Raw genomic sequence first — 6,670 nt, forward strand, 5'->3', positions numbered from 1 at the left:
GCAAGTTAAGCAATGAAAAAATACTGATATTATTTGCTAGGATCCACAGTGGTACCTGAAGTCAGAGTTACATTAAACAGACAAGAAAAGAACACCTTTTGTGCTCCAAGTCTACTTTGCCTTGTATGATTTGCAGCAGATCAAGCACAACTCTTGATTCTGTATCCAAGGGAGGGGCTGGTGGAGCATCAGACAACACAAAAAGACCCTTGAACACATTTTAATAGATTTTAATCTGATTTCTCATGTTTTAAAAAAAAAAGTAATAAAAATGAAGAAATTATCTGTAAGAATTTCAGTACAGTATCTACAAAAGGGTTATTTTTAACATCCATCAGTTAAAATCCCTTTATAGGAAAGGTCCTGAGCTGCCCTCACTCATATGTACAGCCAAGAGAGACTCAGAATGAAGAGCAAGAACAATTGCATTTTAAAGGATGTGTGAGTTCCTTTCTTTGTTAATACTATATTGTGCAGAGCACTTTATCACCCAGTCCCTATAAAAGCTGCAGTGCTCTCAGATATTCATGCAAAAAAAAAACCACAAAAAACACACAAGAAAAAAAAAACAAAACTACAAATAACCCCCTACTCTTCAGCAAACAGATCAACTTTTTCTCAGCTGGTTAAATTAGGGAAGTGATGAGCCTTCCCTAGGTTACTAAAACACATAAATCAGATATCTTGACAACACCTCTGCCAAATCATAACACGAAAAACAAATCCATTTACAAAAATCCGATTGATACAAATGGTATTTTCCTTTCAGTTCCCATGGCTATATGAGTATGTGAGGCAACAAGAAGGTAGAATTAATCTTCTTTAATACTGCAAGGAACACATTTCAAAATAAACACTATTATCAATCTATTCCTTTTTTATCAAAACAAAAAGGATAAAGAAACAGCATCACTGTCTTACTGTGAGAGCCAGGCAGAGCCAGGCACACGGAGCTGACACTACCACTGGGAAAGAAACAATCTGCCTTTTTAGCTGCCCTACCTGCACTTGGAGGTTAGACAAGTGCACTGAAGGTTAGAAAAGTGTCGTTTCCTTCCACAATCTAAATGTGCCAGCCTGTCACAGCACTACAGACAATAGATGGCTGCTGACTACTTGCTCTGTGTCTGATTTTCTTCAGCTCCTGATGACAGCTCTTTCTCTCAAGTTTACCAGATCAACATTGCCATAATGGCTCATGACAATGCAGCAATGCAGGACTACCTGCACAGATGCACATTTATTCCTTCTGTTGACAGAAACTCAATTCATTTTTCAGAATCCACAAGATAGCTCCCTACAAAATGAGCTGTGGAGAACTATCCGCTACAGTGAATTGAGTAGTTTTGAGAACAAACCATTAGGAGAAGACAATATGTGACAAAAGTATCTCAAGTTCAAATGTGCTCTTTCCAGAGAAAGAAGAAAAATCTAAAAAAAAAAAAACAAAAAAACAAAAAAAAATGACCCAGAAAAATCAAGACATCAGCTTACATATGTGCCCCCAAAAAAATATGTTGCCCTTCTGAGTTTCCAGAATCAATTTCTGTATTTGAACGTAATTTTTTAATCCTTTGTTTACATTTGTAAAACTCCTAAGAAAATGAAGTATATGGAGAAACCTGGTTGTTAGCAATGCCCTGTTTTTGGATGAGATGAGAAATCCACTGAAAGGGTTGTAATAAAAGAATTGTGGGAAGGGGAAAAGGAAGAAAATTGTAACGCAAAGCTATGAGACCATTATATGAATTTAAAAGAATGGTATAATGGTCAGAGGCAGAGATAGCAGGTGTGACAGGAGAAATAAAAGGTTTTAACTTCAGTATCACATGCAGAAAGGAAAAGCCCATCAGGAGCAGAATATTCCAGACGATGGAGGGGATCATTTCTGCTATGAATTTTTTAATACATCAGAGAGAAATGAGCTACGTGCCAAAACAGCCAGAAGGAAAAACTCATGGAAGTCTGACCAAAGACACCAGTACTTGTTATCAAGATGAACAGTTGGGCTGCAAAAATCTTAGCTTCTTTTTTAGACAGACCTATCTGTTCTTTAATAATATCCACTTGGACACCTACAGCAAAATTTACTTAATTGACCTCTCTGGCCAGAGGTGAAGTCGCTATATTAAAAACTTGCTGTTAATATTTTCTGTTCCTCTCAAATGCATAAGTTTCTTATGAATCACTGCAAGTGTGCTATACTTTAGCTTTAATTCACCTGCAGATTTATCTGGGAACAAAAAGATTATTTAAAAGAAGTCATTTTAACATTTCGTTGCACTTTTACTATTGCTTTCAATGGAATTTGGTATAATATATAGTTTTGGCTATGCATTGTGTCACTCTGAGTACAGACACACCATTCAACCACAAATTATCTCTGCTTCTCATTACTAATGTTCATTCACGGCGTGAATTCCATGCAGGAACTACACCTTAAAGCAACATCAGTCCTCTGTGAAATTAGAAACTGAAGACTGTTTCATTAGCCACCTTTTTATTTGATGTCGACATTGCACAGGCTTTAGACTGAAGTTCATAACCTGTTCATGAGGAGTATTTTTTCAGTTCACTTGCTACCATGGAAAAGAACCAAACCAATTAAGAATGCTAAAATTGCCATTTCGTTTTCACTAAGGAAAGAGAGAGAGATTCTGCTAAACTGACAATAAAGAAAAAATATCTCACTACGGGAATTATCCACTTTGACTAGATAGGTCATTTCATTAACTAAAAAGTAACAACATCTCTAATCAGTCTTTCTCACCTATAAATTACCATTTTTATCTCTTCAAATCTTTAATTCACTGTTGCTTTTCTTCCCATTTGCTAACAACTACTGCCTTTGAAACACTACCATCAACCACATCAAAGGCATTTTAAATAGAAGGGGGTTCACTTTGGATTGTACAGCACATGGATCATTTTCCCCATTTTTTCCCCCCACTGGTATATTTTAATGTAAATTTGCTTAAACTAGCATTACAATGTGTCATTCATAACATACACTAAGTGTCACAGGGAATAGGTCAAGTAAAACCCATCCAGTGGACTCCTCCCCAAGCACAAAGAGCAACAAGAAGAGGAATCTTTCATGAGCAAGGTGTATTCAGTCTCAAAGGAGCTTGCTGCATGAAATGGTGCAAAGAGGTGGAGAGGAAAATCCAAATCCACAAGGAAAGCACAATGCCCACATTGGATGGATGCATATTTTGGTGAACTGCTATGCATTCATACCTATATACACATATACATACATATATGTATATATATACATATGTAGATAAAAGACCAAAAGACCGGTTAAAGACGTTTCCAGAAATTCCAAACTTATGGGACTGATAACTCAGGCAGACATTCATCCTAGCACTGGACCCCAGTATCAAATATCAGACACAGGCCACTGCTGTCATCTCTTCAGATGTGTTTCTGTCTTGCTAATTGTGTAAAAGGAAATAAAGATTGGTTAAGGTAAAGCTGAGAGCAGGGACTTTTCAGCTGAGGGCCCTGTCTGTGAAATTCCATGTGTTCAACAAAGCCCCTTCTTTGACCATCTTCAAAGTTCAGACTGAGACTTTTCTACTGAAATGTTCCATATCTGACTATTTTTCCTGCCTTCCCTTTCCTACTTCTCTTTTTGGCTATCTGTCCCTCACTCTCCTTGCTAAGAAAGGCTGTTCTCACTGAAGCACTGAATCTTCCTCTTTTCTGAGGTTTTACTTTTAGATCTGTGCACTGTCCCAGATACAGACAGTCAGCACTCCAGACAATGGCAGAATAGATAAGGAACTTCAAACTTTCACCAAGAAAGTACTTCCCAGAAGCCTCCAGCAGAACAGAGATGTGGGAACTTACCCCAGTTATCCTTTAATAACATTTGGAAAATAATACAGAAACAAGTCAGAGTCTCACAATTACAACATTGGTAAGTCCAGTCTCATATTACCATCACCAGAGACATTAAGCATCGCTCTCAAATTACTGTCAGGGGTTCCTTTCTGTTTATGCTCACTGTAGAAATCAATAAATCCACTGGTGCTCTGCCCTCTGACTGGACAATTTCCTCTGGTAAAACTTCCCCCAGTGTCCTCAGCATCTTCTCCCGTGTTACAGGCATCACAATCAAGAAAGGAAGAAAAAGGCAAATTTCTCCATAAAGGTGAGAAAAGCCTTCTTTTTCACCCAGGAACTACTGCAGAGGACCGTACAATTTACATCATCATTGCAACACATTGGTTCCTGCATACAAATGAATTTATGCTTCAGTTTTTTAATGTCCTGTAGAAAGGATGTGTCACTTGATCCATGCAGTGCCTTTAAGAAAGCCTGTGTACCAATGATCTACATTCAAATCAAATGAGATTTGGGCATACAAATTTCACTGAATTAACAAATTTTACACATGATTTTTCTTTCATGCAATGAAATCACTTCCTGTGCCAGAATTCATAAAATAAATACCCATAAACAGCAACATAAATAAGTACCCATAAATAGCAGCCTCACTCTGTAGGTCCTAGCATGCTATTGAAGTGACCTGAATATTCCAGTTCAATTCCCAGCTCCTATTCTCCTACTTCTTCCAGAAGTGTCAGAATGCTGATGAGTTTAATCACTACTACAATAGATCATACACAGGGCACAGTCCATCATGTGGGAATGGCTTTTAAAAAAAATTATTTCACCTATCAGGGGTCATTTCCTAAGGCTAGAAAGCTGCTCAAGCACTCTCTGGCAGATCAAAAGTCTATTTACCCTTCAGCAAGGAATCATTTTTCTCTGTTCTCTAGTCTCTTGAATATTATAGGATATAACTGATACTACGCAACATTTTTTGTAGCTTGTAGCTCTTACCATTGACCAGGAAATCTGTTTTGTTTTTTTCTGCTTTAGTCTCATTATATTTTGAATGAAAGATTGTATGTAAATCACATGAAATCAAATGTTTCTGCACTGTTTTCCCCCATTTAGACACACCTTAACATCCTTTCTGAGCAGCAGTAGTATGCTATCTCCAAGCTACCCCACCTTGTTAGCAATGCACCTTTTAATCTGTCACATTTTCCATTTGCTTTATTCTGCTAACAGAGGGGTTTTTTCCTCTAGCTTGAAGTACTTTCTACCAATATCCAAACAATAATTAAAATAAAAGCCTAACAATTAGTAATACCAAGTGGTATTTCTCTCAGATTTTTCCCATGTAATTCAAACATGTCAAGACACAGAGTAACCATTATTAACTGCAGTTTGTTACAGACAGAAAAAAATGACTGCTAGAGAACTAAAGTGCTCTGTCACATGCCAAACAGGCTGCCAAAGGCATCATGAGGTATAAAACACTAAATTCCAGTCTCCAAGATCGGTGATTAATCCATGGTGAGATTGGGAATGGTCATTTGCCAACCCAAACTCTTAAAAATTCTACATGTATCAAATTTTTGAGGAATCGTTAAGAGATGGGGGCTCTTCTCTGGCCCTGGGGGCTAATTTACTGTGATCTTCAACAAATCACCACTATATGCCATGGTTTCTCTGTCTGCAGAACATGGATATCTACATCCACAGGAAGCTGGTGAAACTGCTGTTTTCTGTTGGATTTTGTACAGAACATCATGTCAGTATTGCATTTCTTTGGACTACAGTGTGAAACTGTTTCATTCACATGGGATCTAGCAGGAGGTGAGATACTCTGCTGAATTATCTTTCAAATCTCATTATTACAAACAGCAGCACCAGGCTGCTGGAAATTATTACATTTAAACAATGTCAATGAAAAATAAGGAGCTAGAGTTTGTCTTCTTGCTTGGATGCAGAACATGAATCAGTGCAGTGATACCTGACATTACAGGTCAAATTGAAAACAAATTTGCTGATGGAGTCATAATTTGCAGAAGATTTAGAACAAATTTTAAACTTCAATTGTGCAAATATTTTAAATCACTCGGAGGAAGAAGGAAATTTTTAAGCCATTAACAAATATCAGCTAACATCCTTGGAATCAGGTAGAAATGTATCTTCTCTGCTTCTGTACTTCAACAGAACTTTCCAAAGGTACCTGCTCCTCTGAATAATGAATTTTATTTCATGGTGACAGCAGCTATCAGACAAATCACTGTATCATTCCCACCCTTACTTCCCAATGCAGCAGTGAAAAACAGATTAAATCAAAGAGAATGCAACCTAGGGAATAGGTAAAACACAGGGAATGGGTAAAACAATCTTTTCTGCTGTTACCAAACTTGCACTAAAGAACCCGTAACACACCTAGTAATTCACTTAAGTGGCTTATTCTTCCCCTGCCTTTAAGTGGAACAGTTTGTTCCAAGTGTGAAAGGACTTGGCCATTCCCCTTGTTCTGTTCCCAGTTCTGTCACTGCCTGGTGACTTTGTCCTTAATTCCTTAATATTCAGCCATTTTTGCCCTCATTCACAGATCCCTGTTAGCAATGTAGAGCAAGCCCATACACAGATTACACAGAATTTTCAGACACAATATAAATTATCATTCCTATCTTCATACTTTCCATGCAAATTTTTAAAAGTAGGAAAAGAAATGCAGTGTACTACTTAGAAAACAGGTGTTCTTTCCATCAATTAACCAGATAAAAATATGGTATGGATAAGCCTAAGTTTGGGGGTTTTAGTCCTGCTCTGGAGGCAATTAAAT

The sequence above is a fragment of the Pseudopodoces humilis genome, chromosome 10, assembly GCF_049639895.1.
Source record: "Pseudopodoces humilis isolate 2021_Gansu_Grassland_sample_001 chromosome 10, ASM4963989v1, whole genome shotgun sequence".
Classification (NCBI taxonomy): Eukaryota; Metazoa; Chordata; class Aves; order Passeriformes; family Paridae; genus Pseudopodoces; species Pseudopodoces humilis.